Source organism: Monodelphis domestica, chromosome 4, assembly GCF_027887165.1.
Source record: "Monodelphis domestica isolate mMonDom1 chromosome 4, mMonDom1.pri, whole genome shotgun sequence".
Taxonomy (NCBI): Eukaryota; Metazoa; Chordata; class Mammalia; order Didelphimorphia; family Didelphidae; genus Monodelphis; species Monodelphis domestica.
The window spans coordinates 314664791-314689933 of record NC_077230.1 but is presented as its reverse complement, the minus strand read 5'-3'; the positions used below and the strand labels follow the sequence as shown (position 1 = coordinate 314689933).

At 35.3% G+C, this 25143-nt stretch overlaps 1 long non-coding RNA gene across 1 annotated transcript; it reads left to right on the top strand.

Annotated features, from left to right (window-relative positions):
* Positions 1-11236: 11236 nt before the first annotated feature.
* On the top strand, positions 11237-13654 carry LOC103100842 (uncharacterized). The gene is made up of 2 exons (XR_468215.3): positions 11237-11402; positions 12570-13654. It is a non-coding gene; the product is annotated as an uncharacterized LOC103100842 (long non-coding RNA).
* The last annotated feature ends 11489 nt before the right edge of the window (positions 13655-25143 follow it).

The window sequence follows — 25143 nt, the reverse complement described above, 5'->3', positions numbered from 1 at the left end:
AATTCTAGCCCTAGTGTTGCTATTAATTTAATGTATGTCCCTGAGCAAGTTAATTAACCCCCTGAGATTTAGTTTTCTCATCTGTAAAATAAAGGGATGAGGCTAAATGTTCCCTAAGATTACTTCTTGTTTTGATATTCCCTATGGTCTGAATCTCTTCAGTAGGTCCCATAGAAAACTGAGGCAGAGAAAGGGATAGAGAAAGAGTGAGTGAGAAAGTGAAAGAGAGAGAGAAGGAAGAAAAAGAGAAGAGAGAGAGAAAGAGAGGGGGGAGAGAGAGAGAAAGAGAGGGGGGAGAGAGCAAACAGGAGACAGAGAGACAGAGACAGAGGCAGAGGCAGAGAGGAGAGATGGAGAGACAGAGACAGAGAAAGAGGTTGCATACACAAGGTCTCTCAATATTACAGGTTGAAAGCCATAGTCGATCACTAATTGGAATACTTGAGAATATAATTTTTCTACTTGTCAATGTCAAGATTCAAAAGAATCCCACTCATCAGCCAAATAGGTGTTGCATCAGTTGTCAAGCAAAGAACAAGCAGACTTTCATGTGAGTATACTTCAAAAACTACTGAGAATCATTGCAGAATGCAAGTTGATGGCCTCAAAAGGCACAAAATACTAAGAAATACAAAGGGAATACAATAACCAACTGGTACCCAGAGTGGTCTCTGACATGTGTAAAGAGCATTTCCCATCACCCTGAAGCAGACACAACCCTTCATCTTTTCATAGAAGACACTCTAGTCAACTTTCAGTTATCTCTGAATGGAATATAACTCTCATCCACTTCAAAACCACTGCCTATCCAGGCCACACTACAGAAAACAGAGCCATACCAAGAGAAAACTGAAATTGGATACAAGGAAAGCTAAGTTCAAAACTGTAGAATAGATATAGTGCTGGAGGCAGCTAGGTTGTACATTTGATAGAGTTCTGGGCCTGAAGTCAAGAAAAACCTGAATCCAACCTCAGATACTTACTCATGTGACCCAAGGCCAGTCATTTCACTTCTGTTTGCCTCAATTTCCTTATTTTTAATATGGGGATAATAATAGTGTCTACCTCCCAGAGTTGTTTTAAGGATCAAATGAGATGATGTTTGTAAAATGCTTGGCAAAACTTAAAGCATTATGAAAATATTATACGTACTAATATATGCATGTACATGTGAAATAGCTAAGTGACTCAGTAGATAGAGTGCTGGTCCTGGAATCAGGACAAATGCAACCTGAGTTCAAATGCAACCTGACATCTCCTAGCAGTTGTGACCCAGGGCAAGTCATTTAACTTCTGACTGCCTTACAAACAGACCCACTGGAGAAGGAAATGGCAAACCACTTCAGGATCTTTGCCAAGAAAACCCCATGGTAGCTAAGGACTAGAGGGTCATAAAGAGTCTAAACTAAACAACTGAAGACCACCAAATATACAGTGAATATATATGTGTGTACTTACACAGAGAAATATGTGTGTATATATATGTGTGTGTGTGTGTGTGTGTGTGTGTGTGTGTGTGTGTGTGTGTGTGTGTGTGTGTGTAAAATCCATTTGCAGATGAAGAAAATTAAGCTGAGAATGATGAAGTAATTTGCCATGGTAATAAGTGGCAGACTTGGAATTCAACTTCAAGAATTTTGACTCCAAAGACAGAGTTCCACACTACCTCTTGACGAAGTATGTGTATAATAATTCCCAAACCAATTTAATTCCTTTTTGGCCCTTCCCTCATTGGATATCATCCACAATTAATTCAAACCTCATTTTAAGAGTTTACATAATGGAGAATTGTCTGCAGTCATCTTCAGAGTACCATCTTGGAGATTAGGTGACTTTGTTAAGACCACAAAAAAGTTAGCAATAGAATGTTACTTAGAACATACATTTCACATCCTGTCTAGCAATAAGCACAGCAAACCATAGCACCCCTCTGACCTCGCGGCAGTGAAGATAACTTAAACAACTCTGACTCTTGTCTTCTCTGGCTTAGCAATAAAACCTTTCCTAGTTGTCCCCCACCCCAATGGCATCTAAGACCTCCTTGGTATTGGGGCCAGATGTCTGGGTTTCTGCTACACAAAATGTTAGAATCAAAGCATTTTTGGAGCTGAATATCTTTGCTTTATGTGAGACTGAATTCTTCACATATGATGCTAAGTTCAAACATCCAAATATCAGTGTATTTGTTTATTTACTCTAACATGCAATTTCCCACCTTTAGTCAATGGGAAGAACTGAATGAAAAAACTAATACTTCCTAAACACAGAACAGGAAACCAAGGTCCTAGTAACATTTCCAAACAAAAGTGCCACTCAGAGAAATGTGTATGGGGATTCCATGAGGGCCAATTTCTCTCTTCTTGGATGTAAGGAAGAAAAGAATATGGCCCTGTTAATCTGGAGAAACCATATTAGAATAGAATATTTAATCTGCAGTGCCAGCACTTTCAAAAACCAACTAATAATCCAAATGGTGGACAAGAAAAAAAGTCCTGAGGTTCTTAGTTGCTGGCACCAACATTATTATAAAGGCAACACAATTAAACAGAGAAAATCATAAAAAGAGGGGATATCCGTGGAAAAGAAGTGTGGGGCTGCCACTCACAGACCAGGAAACAGTGCTGATTATCACATCATTGTAGAAATATCCATAAAACTTCTAGACCTCATTTGCAGCTGTAGTTAAAAGGCAAACAGGATGCCAACCTCTGTTGCTATGTGCAAGTCAAAGGAAATGCTTTTACTGCATAATATAGATGAACAACCAGTTAGAGGTACTTACGTCACCACATCTACTATATTATTCAGAACTTGGACTTAAGAAAGGTCTGTGTAAGAGGAACTCATTCTACTAGTCTGCCAAGTCCATAACCTTGGCCTTATCCTTGATTCTACACTTTTCCTCTCCTGACACATTCAATTAGTTGAATAATCTTGACTTTTCTCTCACTCTAGGATTCTCATATATCTCCACTCCCACAGCTCCTACCTGCCCTCATCACCTCTCATCTGGATTATTGCCACCTAACCCCCTAACTGACCTCCTTAACTCAGGTTTTTCCTCATTCCAGCGCATCCTACACACTACTACTAATTTTTTCTTTCAAATTCAAAGACCCTTTTCTATTCAATTTATGTTTCCCTGTTGTCTCTAGGATAAAATATAGATTCATATTTAGTATTAAAATCTTTCAAAACCTGACCCTAACCTATATTGTCAGTGTTATTATATACTATCCCCTTCTTCTTACTTTAAAATTCATTTAAATTGGGTTTTTTCTCTTCTGTAAAGATTAAATTTAACTCTCCCCTGATTGTGAAAATGAAATTTTAACTCTCCCCTGATTATAAAAATTAAATTAACTCCCTTGCCCATTTTTAGATTTAATCACCAAAAGTATAAACACATTACTTATAATTGAGTGGGAAGATCTGCCCATTTTTCGATCTAATCACCAAAAGTGTAAACATCCCACTTAATCATTAAGTGAAGAGGTCTGTGACCCACTTATGCAATAATGGGTGACTAATCAGAATCAAACTGACTGCCCCATGGGCCATCCTAAGAAAAGCTTCAACTGTGATTGGTAGGTATAAAATTAGGGGAAGGCACAGGAAGTGACACAAAAGAACATGTCTTTAAAATGGAGTAACAACTTCCTGAATGAAGTTCAACTTGGACTTTGTCTTCTTCTGGAATTCTGAGTTTGAGTTGGAGATTGGTGAAGTATCTGCTGACTGGATCTGAGACCCTGTTCTTGGTGAGACTGTCTTTGAATTATTTCCTTTGGACTGACATGTAGTGAGTGAAAAAGCTGACTCCTTTCCTGGTTTTCTGAAGAGACTAACCTCCTGAGAGACCTATCCTCTTGGGAGAGACCTCTCCAGCTAAGGACTAACTCTCCCTGCCCAGGTTAAGCCAGGGGCTGGGAGTAAATTACTTAGTGCTTAGGCTAGATATCTTACTCTATCCTCCCTCTGATTTTCTTAATCACTCTTTCTATATTTTGTAAATAAATTGTTAAATAAATCTCTTTGGAATAAATTAAATTCCTAGTGACCCTATTCTTAAATAATCCAGTCCAATCTTTTTGTAAAATAACCCCTTTTCCCCCTTTACACTTCCTTATATGAGACACTCCAAATTCTGTCTTCATATCTTAGCATAGTCTATTCCACCATGCCTGGAGTGTGCTCTCTCCTCCCCTCTGCTTCACAGAATTCCTTTCTCTTTCCTTTTGTTTTGAAATCCCCAGGCAACAAAGGTCTATCCTGGTTTGCCATGTTCATTCTAATGGAGGGAACAAGAACACTTTTGGCATGTATGTGCAAGAGGACCCAGAATTAGGTCAATTATATACCAAAACTATCTTCCTAATGCTAAAAAATTAGCCAAAGGGCTACCGATTGCTATTAAACATGGCTGACTTCTGACTAGAAAGGAAAGATCCAAAGGCTTAGGTAATTTTTTTTTAGCTTTTGTTCTTACATCTCACATTTCTTAAGAGGAAATGATTTTTAGAATAATAATGGAGAAGTTAGGAGGCAGATGGGTAGCTCAGTGGATTGAGAGTCAGGCCTAGAGATGGGAGGTCCTGGGTTCAAATATGACCTCAGACACTTTCCACCTGTGTGACTCTAGGCAAGTCACTTAACCCCCATTGCCTAGCCCTTACCACTCTTCTATCTTGGAACCAATTCCAAGACAGAAGGGAAATGGTTTTTATTTAAAAAAATATATTTTTTTAAATGGAGAAGCTAAATCATTGTTATCATCTCTTTAGAAACTATGGATTTAAAACCCAGTTTCTGATTTCCATTCACAATTCTTCCCTTGAATTATGTTAATTTTTGCAAAATATTTAACTTTTCAATGATTCAGAAGTCCTAATCTGAAAAGTGTCTGCAACAGAGATAACCTTCCTCACCTTCCTCAGAAGGCTTTTACAAAATGTTGATTATATAATAATTCTCTCCTATTGATCTACCATGTGCTTTAAGACTTTTTTATTTCCCAGCAACATTTTATGCTAGTAGAAGCTACGAGAGCAGCTGCAACTGATATATGCAATTTAAACAATGTAATTTAGTCATGAGAGATTATTTAAAATACCAATGTAAGTCTAGATGTTTGCCTAAAATCTTAAAAGAGTTCCTTAAATTCTCAAACAGGTAGAAATTACTTGACCTCAAACTCAATAGGTAAACATCAACAATTCCAAAAACATCCTACTAAGGTATCTCTTGTTCCACTCTATTCTAGACTTATATGAACTAAATAGTTCATTGTAGACCATGTTGGGTGATGAGTATAGCCCATTTACTCGAATCCCCCATTTCAGCTTGACTGGAAACCTTTAGAGGCAGGTAGGTGGCAAAGTGTTTAGAGCAGTGATGGCGAACCTATGGTATGGGTACCAAAGATGGCATGCAGAGCATTCTCTGTGGGTACCCTTCCTCCCCACGCCCCACCCCCAGAGTTTATTACTAGAAAGGCAGGGGAACTCAGGCAGAACTGCTCCCTTCCCCCCTCTCCAGGGTACCTGATGACATTTTATCACATCCTGTGCCCCTTTGCACAGTAGCCTAATGGGAGCTCTTTCTCCCTCTGTGTGGAGTAAGGGGTGGGGCATGCCCAGCATGTGGCGAAGGGAGGGACATGGCATAGAGTCTCCAGGGTTGGGGGAGGGGGGCTGACACAGCACTCAGTCTGGGGGGTAGGATAGGAGCAGGGCCCAGCACTGAATCTCTAAAAGATTTGCCATCACTGGTTTAGAGTATTAGACCTATCAGAAAATCTGACCACAGACATTTAACTAGCTATGTAACCATGGACAAGTCACTGAACGTCTGCCAACCTGTTTACTCAACTGTAAAATGGGAATAATTTTAGTACCTAGTTCCCAGGGTTATTGGGAGGATCAAATGAGATATTTGCAAAGTGCTTAACACAGTGCCTGGCATCCAGTAGATGATTAATAAATGTTTGTTTCATTCCTTCTTCTAAACTTAGACTATTTTAGTCAAAATATAGTATGCAAGAAGATCAGATAAGAAGAGTATATTTTTTAATTTTTTTCATCTCTTCATTGAAAAAATTGTATTGCTGCTTTCTTGGGTTTTTTATACCATATTCATTTCCCAAAACAAGTTCTCATATACTCCACTGTCAAAAAGAAAAACAAACAAAGTCAGACAAAATAACTCTGATAATATATGCAATCTCTTGCACCCATAGTTCCTCACTTTCTATGGAGAAAAGCACATTTCATAATTTATTTTCTTTTTGCAAATTAAATTTCCTTTTAAGATCGGCATCAACTCATCCTACCTTTGAGAAAGCAAAAACACAACAAAACAAAACCCTATAGCAAATATAATCAAGCAAAACAAATTAACCCATTAGACATATGCAGGGGGAAAAAAGCCTAAATCTATTCACTGAGTCCAACGCAATTAGGAAGTGGGTAGCATGTTATATCTTAAGTCCACTGTAATTATATTCATTCATTATACTGAACAGAATTCCTAAGCCTCTCAAAGTTTGTATTTACACCATTGTTTTTATTGTATAAATTGTCTTCCTGGTTCTGCTTATTTCAATCTATTCACTCCACTTGGTTCATACAAATCTTGCTGCTTTTTTTTTCTGATATCTTTCCTTTAATCATTTCTTGTAGCATAATAGTGTTCCATTACATTCTCATCCCATTAACTCCCAGTCATACCCAACTGATAGACATTCCCTCAGTTTCTAAATCTTTGCTACCACGAAAAGAGCTTCTATAAATATTCTTGGTACATATGGGTCCCTTTCTTCTTTGTTTGACCTCTTTGGGGATATAGACAAGGTAGCAGCATCTCTAGGTTAAAGGATATGTACAACTTAATAATTTGTTGGCATAGTTTCAAATGTCTTTCCAGAATAACTGATTTAACCCCCAGGTCAACCCCCATGAATATGCCTATTTTCCCATAAAACCTCCAACATGTGTCACTTTTTTTGATCGTTTGCCAATCTGATAGATATAGGGTGAATCCTCAGTTATCTCAATTTGCATTTCTCTCATTATCAATGATTTAAAGCATTTTAAAAATAAGCCTATATTTGGCTTTAATTCCTTCCTCTGAAAACTGAATATTCATATTTTTGAGCATTTAAATTGGGAGTAGTTCTTATTCTTATAAATTTGAACCAGTTCCTTTATATGTTTTAGAAATGAGACCTCTATCATGGAAACCTTTTGCAAATACTTCTTCCACCATTTGCTTATCTTATAATTTTATATGCATTGGCTTTGTCCAAAAACCTTAATTTTATGTAATCAAAATTGTCCATTTCACCTTTTAGGGACCTCTTTATCTCTTGTTTGTTCATGATCTCTTCCCTTATCCATAGATTTGAGAAGTAATTTCTTCTTTGCTCCTCTAATTTACTTATGATAACCCTCTATGTATAAGCTATGCACCCATTTGGAACGTATGCCATGTAGTGTGATATGTTATTTTTTTCTGCTGAACTGCTTTCCAGTTTTCCCAATAATTTTTATTGAATAGTCAGTTCTTGCCCCTATAGTTGAAATTTATTGGACTATCAGTACTAGACTACTGTGGTCATTTGCTTCAGTACAAAATTTGTATCTAATAATTTCCAACAATCAACATCTCTATTTCTTTTTCTTTTGATCATGGCTCTTATGTTATATAATAATTCTTAAATTGTCTCTCCTCTCTATCTTGTGTTACATAATAATTCTTAAATTATCTCTCCTATCTATCTCCTTATTTTCTATGTCTTTTATTTTTAAAAAGAGATATTGTATATTTTTCAGTTTTTTTGACTTTGTTTAATTGTTTCTTCATGTCTCAATCAATTCTAATTTATAAGGCTTTTTTCAGTGAGATTTTGTACCTCTTTTAACAAGCTATTAATTTTCTTTTCATAATTTTTCTTGCTTTGCTCTCATTGATTTTCCTAATTTTTCCTCTATGATTTATTTGATTTTTTAAAATAATCTTTTGCTCTTTTTAAAATCTCTTTCATCAATGCTTCTAAGAATTCTTATTGAGCATGTATCTAATCTATATTTTTCTTTGAGGCTTTGCTTATATATATGTTTTTACATCAATGTCTTATAAGTTTGCCTTGAGCTTATCATTATTGAAGATTTTTGTAGTCAGATTGGTTTTTTTGTTGTTGGCTTAACATTCTGTAGCTTGATCTGGGGGCCTATTGGTTTTTTGTTCTTCCAGGTGGTATGATCCAGGGAGAATTCTCGTTGCTGCTCTTCTACTCTGCACACTTTGGTTTTTATTCACAAAAGGTATGACTTGTGATTATGATCATAACCTTATGACTGTAACTGCTCTTTAGGTCCTAGAATTGTAACATGGGACTGGTTAATATGCTACAGAGCTATCGCATGGTACCAGATCCTATGCCCAGTGCTAGTGTAGGGGGTCCCTACAATCTATTTCTAACTAGGTATTTGGTCACTGTACTTTACCTGTGCACTGGGGCATATCCCTTGCTCCTGCTGCTTGCTCCAAGACTCACAGCCAATGCTGCTTCACTCTCAGTCAGACCCCATCCCTATGTACACAGGCCTCTCTTTCTGTCTATCTAAATTGCCCTGGGCTAGTACAGTAACTCACTCTGATATTTTGTTGACTTTTCTACTCAGAATTTGATTTGACATTTTCTGTGGTAGTTTTATAGAAGAGGTTTTGAGGGAAGTTTGGCAGTTGTGAACCTTTGCCATCTTGACTCCACCTGCACAATTTCTCTCTTTCTTATCTAATATCAAATTATTTTGCTTATTTCAGTTTTGTAGTCCAATTTCAGATTTGGTATTGTTCTGTCCCCTTTCTGTGGTTTTTCATCATTTCCCTTGAGATGCTTGATCTTTTATAGTTCCAGATGTATTTTGTTACTATCTTTTCTAACTCTGTAAAACAATCCATTAGTAATTTCATAGGTATAACACTGAATAAGTAAGGGATTCTAGGTAGTTTTTTTTTTCATATTGGCTTGCCCTACCCATTAGCAATTAATATTTCTCTGGTTTTTAGACCTATATTTTTATAAAGGGTGTTTTGTAACTTTGTCTATATTATTCCCATGTGTATCTTGGTAGCTAGACTTTCAAATATTTTGTACTATATTTATTTTAAATGTAATTTCTCTTTCTATCTCTCCCTATAAGATTTTTTGACAACATTCTGAAAAGCTTATTGAGTTTGTTTTATTTCCTGTAACTTTGTTGAAGTTGCCAAAGTTGTTGATTGATTGAATAATCATTTCAATTAGTTTTATAATTGACTCTCAGGGTTTTTCTGAGTAAATCCTCATAACATCCTCAAAAATGATAACTTTGTTGCCTCTAGGACTTTACTTTTTTCCTCTCAATTTCTTTTTGTTCTTTTATTTCTCAAGCTAGCATTTCTAACATTATATTGAATGGAGTGTATGAAGTGTTCCAGGAGGACTTAGCACCTCTCTTGTGAAAGCTTGCTAAACCCTTTTTGGGACTGTTCACATACATTTGGTGTCTGCTTTTTACCCAACTCTTACCTGTAACTCCAAGAAACTGTCGCATGCACAGAGGCCACATCCCCATAAAACTCAGTATATGGGCTAAAACAGGTTGAATGAAACTGACAGACAACCAACCCATCGCTGAGTTAGGAGGATATCTACCCCAAATACATGAAGGCTTCCCATGGGCAGAATCATTATATTACAAATTACAATGAATATGAAAGTGGTTGAAACAAATGCTGTGGACTATCTAGAATTTAGTCAGGCATTGAAGATGCTGAGGTCACCCATTGTCTCCCAGGCCATCAATAGTTGTTCTGACTTTTGTCTTGCTATTGAATTTTGATGACTCTAGAAAAGAGAGTATGCCCAATGACTGTGCAACTCTCCTACACTTAAATCCAATTCATATACAAGTCAAGGCATCACCCTTTACAAATAATATTGGTTCTTGGTTTTACAAAGATACTACTTATCATAGAAAGGAAAGAAAGTAATTTTGATTCATATACTTTCTATTCTTTTTAACAGGAACATGTATTGTATCTTTTAAAAAGTTTTTTTTAATTTATTGATATAATATGATTTTTGTTGTCATTATTAATACATTCAATTATGTTTATAGTTTTCCTAATTTTGAACTATCCCTGAATTTCCTATTATAAATCTAGCCTGAGCATACTGAATATTCTTTATGTTATTATAATCTCTTTGCTGATAGTTTATTTAAAATTGTTGCATCAATGTTAATTACAGATATTGATCTATAGTTTTCTTTCTCTGTTTTGACTCTCTTTCATAGAAGGAATTTGGTAGAACTCCTTATTTTCCTTTTTCACATAGTTTTTGTAAATTAGATTTAATCATTTGATTGTCCTTTAAATGTTTGATTGATTTTCATCCTTTGTTATCCATGAACAACACTGGTCCTTTAACTAATATGAGTAAGCATTATTTCATTTACATTGTTGTAATCATTGTGCATTTTAAAAGAAAATATTTTATCAATACTAGAATTGCTATTAAAGCAAAGCAATAGGAAAATGTATACCCTTTCACAAAAGAGTATCAACTCATCCAAATTCCCCTACAATAATCTGGGAAAATAATAATTCTTAGTTGCACAACTTCCAAATGGGCAAAAGTAATCAATCAATCAAAAGCCTATATTAAGCAGGTCTATGTATCAAATACAGTGCTAGACACTGGGGATGCAGATAGAATGAATAAAAACAATTCTTATTCGCAAAGAGCTTAAATATGGAAGGAGAGATAGGGACATGTAAGTATCTATAGAATAAATAAAAAGAGAATAAATAGAATAGCTAAATATGAGGCAATTTGGGAGGTAAGAAAGGAAAGGCAGGAAAATGGAGTATTAAAAGATTTCACATAGGTGGTACATCTTGTTGTAAGGGAGTATTTTACGAAGTGTTCTTCAGTCTTGCTCTTTGTCTCTTAAACTAGTATGATGTGTTTGTATAGCTTTGTCTGATGAATGAATATGTAATATCAGGCTTCTCTTTGATCTTTCCAGCTATATCCCCTTACTTGCAATCTTGGGGGTATGATTTCCTAGGTTTCCTAGGCTGCTGAAAACATCAATTACCATCTCTCCTTCCCAAGACATCATTCCTTCTCAAAAGTCTTTGGACACTCATCAGCATCTATACCTCATCATAGAATTGCTATGTATCATAGTAACAAAGAAAATAGAATCCTGGGAACTTTCCCCAAGAAGACAATCACTCTTTGAGCCCAGAAATCACAGGAAATGTAGTTACTAATCATATGGATTTTTGCCTGCTAAACAATGCTTTGAGAATTATAGGTTTGTCCTTGTATAATTCCTGATCTATAGGTATGTCCTTTTTATATCAATTGCTTCCTCAAATGTGTGATTATAGGAAGTGCCATTCCCTCCTCAGTAATGCTCTTGGAAATCCTATTCCCCTCCTCCCTTCCCTTTCCTCCCTCTTCTACAGATATCCTTTATGACTGAAGCCCTCCCTCCATACCCTTGTCCACCTTTGATTTTACTCTAGTTGTAAATCCAGGACTAGTTTAGGGCAAGATGGGAAGTGATCAAATGGAATGGAAAGGAAACACCTGAGGTAACCATTTCCCCCCACAAGTACACAGGTCTCTTCCACAGTTCTCCCAACACACATCCCATTTCCTATCCTCCACCCTTGCTGACTCCCACCTACTCCTAGACTCAGAGCCTACAACTAGCTTCTATGATGGAATGTTTTGTTTTGAAGTTTGAAGAAGGAAGTTGATTTGAGGAAAAGTCTAAGATATCATCTAAATTATAAAATAATCTTTTTTTTTAACCTTTACAATCCATCTTAGAATCAATACTAATTTGACTGTAAATAAAGAACAGATGGAGTCAGTGAAAATTAAAGCATATCATTCTTCATTTATTTCCTCCATGAATTTTTCTCTGATATAAGCAAAATGTATCTTCTTTCACAACATGACAAACATGGAAATATGTATTATATAGTATTTACATATATGTATATAAAATCTATATTATATTTAACTGCCTTCTTGGAGAGGAGGGAGTGGTGGGCAGATGAGAAAATATGAACTGCAAAATATCAGAAAATGAATATTTAAAAATTGTTTTTGACATGTAATTTTAAAAAATATAAAAATTTATAATAATAATTTAAAAAATCAGTACTAAGTATTTCTTCCAAGGAAAAAGAGCTGTAAGGGTTGGGGTTAAGTGACTTGCCCAGAGTCAACAGCTAGGATGTGTCATAAGCTGACATGGAAACAGAAGTAAGAAGGAATGGGCAGAATCTATGGAGAAGCAGAAAGTGAAATCAATTTAAAAGTTTACAGTAAGTGTTCTTTATCTTTTTGGTATAATGGACCTTCTTTACTGTTTGGGGAAGCCTTTGGGCTCCTTCTAGAAGAATGTTTTTCAATGAATAAAATAATATACAATATTACAAAGTAAGTCATTCATGTTGAAATATAGATATCAAAATATTGTTTTTTAAATTCACAGACCCCAGATCAAGAGTCTTCAGTCTCTAAGTTTTAAGAAGTAATAATCATTGAGAGTAAAAGTCAACAAAAGTCATCTGGACTTGTAAAGCTCTGCCAAGACCCCAAGATTCTTCTTGCTTTGGAAAAATGATGCTGTCTGGGTAAACTTGCTAAAGATCCTTGATTATCATCTCCATTTGCAAAAGCTCCTGAGATTTTTCATGATACCTTTTGAATGTCATGGGAACTGAAGATTTTGAATATGCCTAAAGGGTGTTTCATTTGGAAAGACAAAAAATCCTAACAGCTATTTCTAAAAACAACAGTGAAGGTGTCTGAAATATTTCAGTGGAAGTACCATAAATGATATGCTTATTTCAGAGCTAATTATTAGAATCAGAGGACCTGAATTTGAAACCTGGCTTTTTTTTTCCACTTAGTATTCTGTCCATGGTCAAGGTATTCTGAGGAAAGGAAAGAATCTAACATGTGGTAGGCCAGTCAAGTCACTATCACCACTTTGATTACTCCTTTCAGACCCCAATGGAGATAGCCCAGGATTCAAACATGAGAGCCTTGAGAATAGCAGTGCTTTCAGCCCTGTGCCCATCCATAGTCATCAATCTTCCTGGGAAGCAACCCCATAGAGATGCAGCTGGCAACTAGACATGCACATGCCACAACCACATCTACTGAAGACCCAGAAAAGAAATTTCTTTTCAGCAAAGTCAATATCAGAAATTAATAAAGTTTAGACTTGAATTATTTGGCCCTAGAGGACAGATCAATGACCAATGGGAGGGAAGCTTCAAAGAAACAAATTTGAGCTTACTGTCAAGAAATAATACCCAACAATTCAATCTGTTCAAAAGGGAAATGGGTTTGCAGGAGAGATTGGGATTTCCTCCTATTTGGCTATCTTCAAATAGAAGTTGAATGACTAATTGTGTGTGGGTATGTAATGGTAGGAATTCCTTTTGAGTGTGGGTTGGACTATTGAGGTTCCTTCCATTTCAGACTGTGGTTCTGTTTCTCCAGAATTTCTGACCTTTTCATTTTACCATGCATGCTGAGAGATAAAGAGATGGAACTAATGACTCTTCAGTGATGTCTTAACTATTGTGGCTTCTTAAGGGAAAGTCCCTCAAGAGTTATATTGAGCAATAATAACCTAATTATTAATAGTTTAATTGTAGCTTCCTAAGCACACTGGGACATTCTAGTTTGTTGCCCAATGTGGGGATTCCCAGGCTCTAGCTAAAATCCTATCCTTCACTCTACTTACATTTATTTGGGGTCCAATGTTATTTCTGAGGTACCATTAGTACACATTTGCAGCGTGTGGTCCTGTGTAATTAAAAGAAGGCAATCATTTACTTTCCCAAATTTGTCATATCCCAGGAAAGTCCCCATCATGGGTTGCCGATTATTATGTCCAATCCAAAAAAAATTATTTATTATGTACAAAGCAGTGTGCTAGATGCCAGGGATACAAAGTCTTTTTTAAAAATTCCTACTTATGAGAAATTTTCATTCTTCCAAGACAATTAACCTGCATACAGAAAACTATATGTCGAATACTTAATTATATTTGAGGAGGAAGAGCACACCCTTTTGTTATGCATCTGGCCAAGAAACTGTCAGAGGAATGTGTAGATTTTATGGAGGAAGACTGATCTTACAAGTAGAACTGTTTTGAAAAGATAGATGGGAACAGTCCTTTTAGCCACAGGGTTCCTAATCACTTTTTTTGTAAGTAATTACCAAATATCTGATTCTAAGAGACATATGTGATTCATTTCAATGTTGTGGCATTGCATAGATATAACCTCAATCTTAAACCCAATCTCTCAGTGTAAACTTTTCTTCTCAAACTACATCTCCAAAGGAAAACAACAGGGCACCTGTTAGCTTAACACAAGCAAAGCTTTTACATTCCTTTTGCATCTTACTGGATAATCCACCCTTGAAAGATTTCCTATAGTCTAAGCAGTTTGACGCAGTGATGGCTTACATGTCCCAATCTGACCTCCCATTTCAACTCGCACAAACCTGGAAGGAAAGGTCAAAATGAGAGAACAGCACAGGCCAAGCAGGAACAGTTTTATTGGCAAAATAGTGTAACTGAGTTCTGCAAACAGCCCCTGAGACAGAAAATCCTATAAGCCTATACTACATTCAATCATATTTCTGACTCCTAAAAGGCTGTTTTCTAGCCTCTTTGGGCCTCAGATTATTCCTCTCTAGAAATGAGGAAGTTGTACTAAATGGTTTCTAAGGTGCCTCCAATTCTAACATCATTTGATTCTAATGCAAAGTCATAACTAAGTTGTCTTAGCAGGCAAACAGCCATCTTATTAATAACAATGGTTCTTAAAAGTCTATGAATCCTGGAATACAGAAACTACTTCCTATAAAATATAGACAATGCTATTCAAAATTCAGGTCAATATACAAAGGCATATGCCATCTGACATCAGTGATTTTTTTCTACAAAACAGTCAGCATTAGGTGAAGCAACATTACAAAGGATAGCTGGTTCCATAAGGAATATATTACATAATGTCATAACATTCATAAAAGTTTCACGTTATTATGGTGATGAGACATTAGTGGTATTATTGCAAAATATTGTTGGTCAAGACAACATTTTGGGGGGTATGCCCACCTCTAGTATAGATAGAATAATTTCCAGTGATTGCCAAGTTAGAGTATTGATCATTCAACCTGATTATTTTCCTTTTCATTCTGAAAGGATAACAGCATTCCCAAGGGACCATCTCATTTAGGACAAAGCAAAATGGACTAAGAGTCAATAGTCCTAGATTCTATTTTTTTCTCTGTCATTTACCAGGTCTCTGACTGTTGGAAAAATTGTTTGAAGGGTTTAGATCAGGTGTCATCCATGTGCAGCATCATTTTATGCTCTAGCCAAGAGAAGAAAAACAACAAAGATGCTTAGGTCCTTTTCTCCATTAGAATTTTAATTTGCCTTGTTTATAGAAATCATCTGGAGTATTCAGAGATGCAGTGACTATGGGCTAGCTTGTAACTAATAACCTTCATCTACCTACTCATGGTTTATATGGTAACTTTATGGATTTATTTGGCTTTCAGGAACGTTAACTTTTACCTTCAAACATTTCCTGTGGGTTACTCTTAATTATCTAAATTCATCCTTTCCTTCCACCTGGCTATGAAAATAATTCCTATGATTATTACTATTGCAGTACATACTTCTCCCAGCTTCCAAAGTGGTCTTTCTAAAGCAGATCTGATCATATTCCCCCCTAACCAGTAGATTCCACAGCCAGTCTGTTACTTCTAGGAAAAAATGTCAAATCCTCTGATCAAAATCCTTCATAGCCTGACCCTCCCTACTTTTTGTCTTCTTATACTTTACACCTCCTGTCGCTATATACCTTGTTATTCAGTGACACTGGCCTTTTTGCTATTCCTTTGAATCCATGAAAAAATTGCATTTTCCTCCTTTCTAGGTCCTCCTTAACTCTCCTGCCTTCCTTCTGTTGATTATCTCTAATTGGTCCTATATAGAGCTTAATTATATGTAGTTGTTTTCATATTGTCTCCTCCATTACATTGCAAGCTCCTCAAGGGCAAGGGCAATCTTTTGTTTTTCTTCATATCCCCAGCAGTGAGCACAGTGTCTGATACATTGTAGGTGCTTAATAAATGTTTATTGAAAACTTCATAGACCCTGCCACAATTATTTTATGCGTATATGTGTACAAATATATCATCAGAGTTCAATATAAAAATAAATTTTAAATATTTGGCATGAAATCTAGTAAACATGGAATCCAAAAAAAGTCAATTACAGAATCTCAAGAATTTCATAGGAAATGCTTTCTTCAGGAATGGATGGGAGATAATAATAAACAATATGTTTTATTGATCTCATCTATAGTCTACAGTAATGTCAACACTTAGAGACGAAGAAAGACACAAAATAGCTACATGGATATAAAAGCATACCTTGTTCTCTGTGTTGAGTATTATGTACTCTAATATGTTCAGATATGCATATATCTTCTCAATTTTTCTCTCTGCAAAAACATTCTTCTCCATCCTTCAAAATTTCACTCAGTTCATCTACACAGGTTTTTCCAAAATCATCCTAGTTATCATTTCTTATGGTTCAATAGTATTGTATTACAATCACATACCACAACTTGTTCAGCCATTCCTCAACTGATGGACAAACCCTCAATTTCTAATTCTTTGCTACCTCACCTATACAATACCTACCATGAGTAGCGACACCTGACTCAAATAATTAATGATTCTTCCAAGCTCCATAGTGCTTAAACCCATTAAAATGTAGAAACTAGTCTCATGGAAAGGACCTTAAAGATCATTTAGTCTAACATCCTTCTACAATATCAGCAATAAATAGTTGTCTCTAAAATATCATTGGTAAATGGATATCAAACTTCCATGTCAATATATCCAATAGTAAACTCACTATATTATAAGACAGACTATTTTGGACATATTTATTTTTTTAAATTTGTACCGTAAATTCCTTTTACTTCCACCATTAGTTTTCACACCTACTGAAGTAATATAGAATTAATATGACAAATAACATTTGCATGAGATTGCTGTGGGGTGGGCCAGCCTCCCACAGGGGATGGGGTCTTGAAGGTGGGATGGTGTCAGCAGAATGATGAATGGGACACAGCTTTCACATTCAACTCACAGCACAGGTTTCACAGGATAAACTGCTCCACTTTGGCTGAGGCCTGGCTTTATTTTATACCCTCATGATCACACATCTACTTGGCACACAGTTTCATTCTCATCATACATGTTTCCATGGAACCTAACAACAGGCAGGAAGCCTAGGGAGATAGTCAATAAACATTGTTGCTAAGGGCAGGATCAGTGGGTAGAATCAACATGACCCAGATATAGGTTAGGGAATTCAGAGCACACATTTGCCAGAAGTTTTTATGTCTAGAAAAGAGGGTCCTATCTAAGTGGGTATATAAGAATCCTTAGGTTTAATTTTTTTAAGTGGGATCTGCTTTGTAGTCCCCAGTTTCCATATGGACCATATCAAACAGAGTGGTCTTGATGGCACCAGGCATGAGATAATATTTGCAAAGAACTTAGTCCAGTGCCTGTCACATAGTAAGCACTATATAATTGCTTATTTGCCTTCTTCCTCTCCTCTTCTAAATGAATTGCCTTCAAGTATCTGAAGAAAACTATCATGTCACCTTTGATGCCTCCCTGCCTCAGATTATGTACCCTCAACATTCTCAACTACTCCTTTTATGAGAAATAGCACAATTTAGTAAATAGGGTGCTGGAAATGGAATTAGGAATATCTGGATTCAAAGTCTTCCTTAAACATTGATTAGCTGTTTGACCATGGGTAAATCACTTATCCAGCCTCAATTTTTGATGACATTTTTTGTTAAATGAAGATAACAATACCAGTAGTAACTGCCTTAAAAGATTGTTATGAAGTTTAAATGAGATAATGTTTATAAAGTATCTTGTTAATATGAAAATGTTCTTAAAATGCCAATTATTATAATTACATGACATCATTTCCAGACTCCTCAATATCCTACTTGTCTTCCTCTGGATGCTACCTAAAAGTCTTTCTTTAATATCAATTTGGCATCAATGATGATAGTGAGGGAGGACCATCAAGCATGGCATGCCCCCATCAAAAAAGACGCTATGTTCAATAAGCAAAGTAGAATTGCACTAGCTCAAAAGAAATCTGAGGTCTGCAAATTTATGTCCATATGGACCAACCTGTGATAAACTTTTCTGAGCTTGTATTGATTTGATCAGCAAAATATAATGATGTCATTTTGGTCCTCTTCAAGTATGAAGGACAACAACCAACTCTGTCATTATTACTCTTCAAATATGATGCCAATACTTGGACTCATTCTTCATATTATCTGATCAGTGAATAATAGAGTTGGGATTTTCTACCTTGATAACACCTATTAGTGTAACCTAAGACCACATTAGCATTTTTAGCAGCCCAAACATTGCAGTTTGCTTATTGACATTAGCTCAAATTTCTGTAGCTATATAAAAAATTTAAGCTATATAGAGCATTTTCCACATATCAGCCCTATGAGCAAGGTAATGAGTACAAGTATTTAGCACCATTTTGTCATTCCAGAGACTGAAGCTCAGAAAGCTAGTGATTTCCTCAAATCTCCTCTAATGAATAGGTGAAAGAACCAGATATTATATAAATCAAACCCAGATCTTATATAAATCAAGTCTAGTATTTTTTCCACTCTACCAAGCTGCCTTAAGTGAAGGATCTTCTATATATGTGCAACTAATTTTTTAATTTAAAGGTGAAGACATCCCAAACTCAACAATTGTGCATATTTTTTTCCAGTCACTCAGTATCTTCCTCCCTTTCAAATACCTGGAGAACCAGTGTCTTCAGAATTGTTACCTCAAGCACAGACTTTTCCTTTATATACGCAACCAAGCCTAGCTGGTCTTCCAACCTTTGTATTCTTTATGCTATTTCTAATTCTTCATGAAAAATGTAAAGAACTTGAGAATCCAAGAATGGGGAATCATTGTCATTGCTGAATGAAATAATTTGTTGATGTGTTTGTTGTTCTCATACTAGAAACTCCCTTAAATTCTTTCAAAATAATTTAGTGGATTTCGTGTCAAACTTTTAAAAACTTTTTTCCCTTTCCACTACTTCTATTTTATGAAGCTATAACTGCTTGTACTCTTCTAATATCTCCCTTCTTAAGATTTTATAAACTGTTATATTCTCAGTAGTGTTGCCCTTGGGTACCATCTCTCTTAACTAGCAAAAAGATCACATTTATTTTTTTTCCGAATAAGGGAATTTCCAAGCTCTTTGGGACTTCTCATTGTGGCATCACTTTAAATGAGTTAAACTTATTTTAGAAAATGATAAAAATTCTTAATGATATTTTTCCCTATGTCCATTTTCCATATCTAGAGTTAACTGATCATGTTAGTGTTGTTTTAGTCACATACCACATCTTCTTTTTCTTTTGTTTTATAATTTAGAATTAAATTTTATTTTTACTCTTTTTACAGTAAGACCATCAATTTATTTATAAGGCTGATTAAGAAATGACACACATTGGTAGTCATTTATTGTCTGCTAAGATAGATTTAATTTCATTTGTGTGGTGTTATTTAGCATATGAAATGCCAAATTCTTTTTAGTCATTTGTACCTTATGCCCTGTCCTTCATGAAAGTGGCAAATATGCTTAACATGGTGATATCTCCCTATTTATTCTTTACTTCATACTGATTTTCAGAAAATCATTAAAGAAAGTTATCTCTGTGGTTTCACCTATCAATGAATAGTAAAAGTTCCTCATATATGTAAGAGAGAGACTTTGTTAGAAGAAAATCCTTAAAGTTGAATTTTGTTTTTATGCACCCAATGTATGAACAACAAACAATAAATAAAGGACTGAATATTCTCTACAAGCTTTAGATAAGTGTATGACCATAGAGGCATGCTATCTGGTAGAAAAGCATTTGTGAAAACTTACCAATTCTCTTATCTAATTTTCATCAACATATGTGTCATTTAAAGATTTCATGGCAAGAAGAAAATCAGTTGATGGTTCAACAATTAATGATATCTTCTTATTTTCTTTTAAAAATAATAATAGGAAATTTCTCATGCTATTCTTGTGAAGAAGAGGGAAAGATGTAGAGTAGACAATAGTAATTAGATGAATCAAGAATGACTGAATGAATGGTCAGATCCAAAGAAGAATAAATTTGGTTCAATAGAAGAAAAATCTTCCCTTCACTTATAGCTTTCTCATAGTAGGATGGTCTATCTCAGGACAGAGCCAGTATCACTTCACTAGAGGAAAATACTAGATGACTGCCTGTCATTTATTCTTCAATTCTTTCATCCAGTACAACCTGAACTATAGATTGTGTGGCTACTTAACCTCCCTGTTTTCATGATTCTGATACAACCTGTCTCTAAGAAATATCCCCAAATTTTTCCTAATTCTAGCCTCAGGAGTCAAATAAAACAAATCTAACCTCTCCCACATAAGTCCTCCAAAATTCTTGAAGATCAGTATAATGGCTTTCTCTTGTCCCAAGTCTTCTTTCTCTAAGATAAACACCTTCAACTGATTCTTTTACAATATTGTTTTAACAGCTGAAATCAATTCATGTTGTATGCTCTCTAGCTCTTCAATACACTTCCTAAAATATTACTCCTCAAACTAAGAGTAAGTCTTCAAACATGTTCTGACAAGGGCAGAATATAATGGGACATATAACCCTCTTATTTTGGACATTCCATCTATTACTATAACAACATCAAACTGGATTTTCTTAGAGGGGTGGAGATTTCCATTTTTTACTGCTAACTTAGATTAAGCTTACTGCCTACAGAGCTACATTTAATTTGTTAATCCATTTACTTCTATTAAATTTTATCTTATTAAACATTTATTAAATGTTTTGAGGACTGAAATTAACTAAATCAAATTCAAGAATATCAATTATCTGTTCTTGAAGGAAGGAAGACAATGGAGCCAATAACCATCCCCCAGAGGTGATGTCATGTAACTCTTCTCCCCTGGCCTAGGCCATATTTCCCATGTATCCTAGATCAGGCCTCAGAGAGTCACATAAACTCCCAAAAAGAGAGAGGAAATCGTTCTTTAGCCCTAAATTGGTTTCCAAGTAGATAAAAGACAATGAATTTAGAAAATAAGAATCAAAGAAGAAAAATTGAAGATGATCACCAAAGAATACTAAAGATCAAAATATCAAAAAAGTAAAATTTATGTGGGTAAAGAATCATGAAAGATGGGAAGACAATGGAGACTTTTCAAATGATCAGCACCAATGTAGGACCTATACCAATGAGATCACAGTTCTATCTGAGTAAGGCTATAAAAATGAATACTTCAAAACTGTATATTACTGAATAATTTATAAATTATTATAAATAAAATAATTAAGTTATTTTACCTATTAAGAACTGCATTTATGTGATGCTTTAAGATATAATATTTTTGTATATTTTTTCATTTATTTTTTCCAGATTGATTTCCTATTACTTCCCTCTCATATTTTGTATTCCAGTCACATTGGCCAACTTCCTGCTCTTCCTTTCACATGTTCCATTTCCTGCCTCTATGACTTAACACTGACTTTCTCTCCCTCTCTTCCCTCTCTCTCAGCCTATAACTTCTCCTTTCTCTCCTGGATCCCTAGCTTCCTTCCAGTATCAACTAAAATATTTCCTCATAGATTAGAACTTTCCTAATTTCCTCATTTGCCATGAAGTCATTGTCTATTTACTTATCTATATATCTATTGTCTTAACCTAAAAGAAAATAAGCTCTTTAAAAACTATAAATATTTTATCTTTGCCTTTATATCCCTAGCAACTAGCATGGTGCCTAGGACAATAATTGGAGGTTAATAAATGTTTGTTATGTATTTTAAATGAATTCATAAAAAGGAAGCATCTACTCCTTTGGACAGACACATGATATCTCAGCACATATGCCATAAAAACAAAAAACTAGATTGTTTATGCAAAAATTTCTAGTGACAAAGGGTATTTGTATTACTACATAAGCTACTTATTGTTACCTTAAGCTTATAACATCAGAAACACAGGAAAAACCTTCATATCCTAAAAAATATACTCCCCCCAACCTGTTGACTGATACCTGAAATATCACAAGTAGAATTTGTTCTTCTTGGATTAAGGTACTTATCTCTATTCTATTAAAATGTAATTACTACTAAGAAGTAATAAAAATGTAAGTGCTTTATAAGTCTCCTTAATGTAAACAAGTTTCAGATATTTTCTCATTAGCAGATTTTAATAGGTTATAAAGGGTAAAGGAGAGCTTTGACTTGAGAAATGAGAATCAATTAATGAATTGGCCAGCATTTATTGTCTGTCATGTGCCAGGCACTGTGATGCTCAGCCTTTCACCCAACTCTCACCTGTGGCTCCAAGAAGCTGTAACACGCACATTGACCATTCCTCATAAAACCATCGTGGCAGACAAGCTAATCCAAGTTGAGGGAAATCAACAGGTTTCAAATTTATGAGTTAATTGCAGGGGAAGTCTACCCCAAGCATAGGAAGACTTCCCCCACTAGAAGCAGTGAATGAGAACAGGCTGCCACAAGGTACTGTGGAACCCTTAGAGCCTGATCAGGAATCAAAGATGCCAAGATCATCCACTGCATCCCAAGCCATCACCAGTCATTTTGACCTTTATCTTGCCTCTGGACTTCAATGACTCTGCAAAAGAGGATGAGGCTAACAACTTTATGCAATTGCCTCACTGAAATTCAATTCATGCATGAGTCAAGATGTATGTCATTGGTCCTCTTCAAAGAGAAAGTTGAACACCAACAATAAAAACAAAATGAAACATTCCCTGCCCTCATGGAATTTACACTGTATACAAGTAGATGTACACAGAGATGTAGATACAAAATAAATTCAGGCCATTTCATGAAGGTAGGTACTAGCAGAGATGAGTTAAAAACTCATGTAGGAAAGTGAACTTTGAATTTGGTTTTAATGAAATTTAAAGATTTAGAGGTAGAAGGAACCTCAAAGGTCATTTAGCCCAACCCCCAAAATTGGGAATTTTAAGAGGCAAAGGTAAGGAAGAAGTGCATTATAAACATAGGGGACAACTTAAGCAAAAACACAGAGATGGAATGTGATGGCTGAGGAACAGGAAGAAGATGACTGAAAAGTGCATGAAGGGAAAGATGAGGAGAACCAAAGACATGCTTCATATACTTTCCAATTCGTCTGTGGCTTCACATGTTTACCCTAGGCTATTTTATATTTGTATTGGCATCTCACATAAATAGATTTTACATTTATAAATATATTTAATGTTTAAATTGTTGAGCCAAAGGAGAAACACAGTGATTAGGTGACCTGCTTCTGTTGTATCTTACCCTCTAGATTACATGATCATAACAATGTAAAACCCACAGTTTTTCTTGGAAGTAGAAAAAGTGATCTATTATCCATTATGTAAATTTACATTTATTAGGAATGTTAAGATAATGAGTTAAAAATTAGAAAAGACTTACAGGTCATCCAATCCAATTCCCTCATTTTTACAGATGAAGTGAGGTAAAGTGATTTGTCCAACATCACACAGATAGTAAGCGACAAAACCAAGATTTGAACCCCAAACTTCTGACTCCAAAGCCATTACTTTTTTCCCCATTGTGTCATAACATCAGATTCTTTTCCTTCTTCCTTTTAATATGAAATGCCATGAATATCTTGGTAAAAAGCAAATAAGCCCATTAAGCCAATGAACAATGAAGCAGCTACTTCTCTAGTACTTTATGAGACCTCCAGGCATGTAAATCAGGTTTGATTTATTGGGTGTTTCTTTTCTTCAACATAAGGAATTGTTTAAATATTTTCATTAAATGTAGTTTGGGATGATAAAGATAATTACTGTAAGAGTTGAAAATGTAGTGATCCACTTGACACAGGGAGAATAAAAGATACAGAGAAAAATGCTACCACCCCCACAGCACTGAACGTGCTGTCTTTGCAATAGAAGGAAGACATGGCAACCACAAGGCTATACTTTCTTTCATTAACATGTGAGGAGATGAGGATATGTTGCTTGGTAATTAAAACTCACTGAAAATTACAAGGTGAAAAATTAATAAAAAGTCAGGCACAGAAACAAGAATTCAAATCGAGATTATTTTTCCCTGGATTTATAATAATATGCTTAATGCTCTTCCATGTTATTATTCAGACAAAAAAAAAGGAAAAAGAAAAAGGGAAAATGTAATAATGCCAAGAATTCAGTAGTGCATATTGAGTTAATGATAGACTCAGAGCCAAAGTAACCTTACAGATAATCTGGTCCTCTCCCCTTATGTGACATATGAGGAAACAGGCAAAAAAAAATTTAAATGACTCAATTAAGATCATACAATTTAATCAATGGCAGAGCTGAGCCCTTGAACTTAAGGCTTCGGTCTCCATGCCCACCAACCTCTCCATCTTTTTATGCTATTAGTATCCTAGTATCAACTAGGAACATGGATTTTCATTAAATTCAGTCTTGTGTAAATATAGCAGCTCAATTTTGGTTGGCTGGCTTATACTATAGCCTCAGACATTAGCTGTGTGATCTGAAACAAGTTATTTAACTCTGCCTCAGTTTCCTCATCTATAAAATGATCTGGAGAAGAAAATGGCAAATCATTCCATTATCTTTGCCAAGACTACCTCAAATGGGATCATAAGAGTTGGACATCACTATAAATTAACTAGTCTGAACTGAACCTAATGCTAAATGTTTGGTTAAACTGAGTATCAGAAAGAAAAAAGATATGTGCCTGTCTAAAACTTTTTTGTCACATCTCCCAGAAAGGTTCAAGTCACACTGAAGAATCCCATGTAGACTAACATCTGTTGAAAAGAGACTTTGATGCTCATGGAGAGTTGATTGGCTATGAGATGAGTGACTATCAAAAAAAAGAATAGTTACTTTCATCTTTTACGAGTAATTTCTC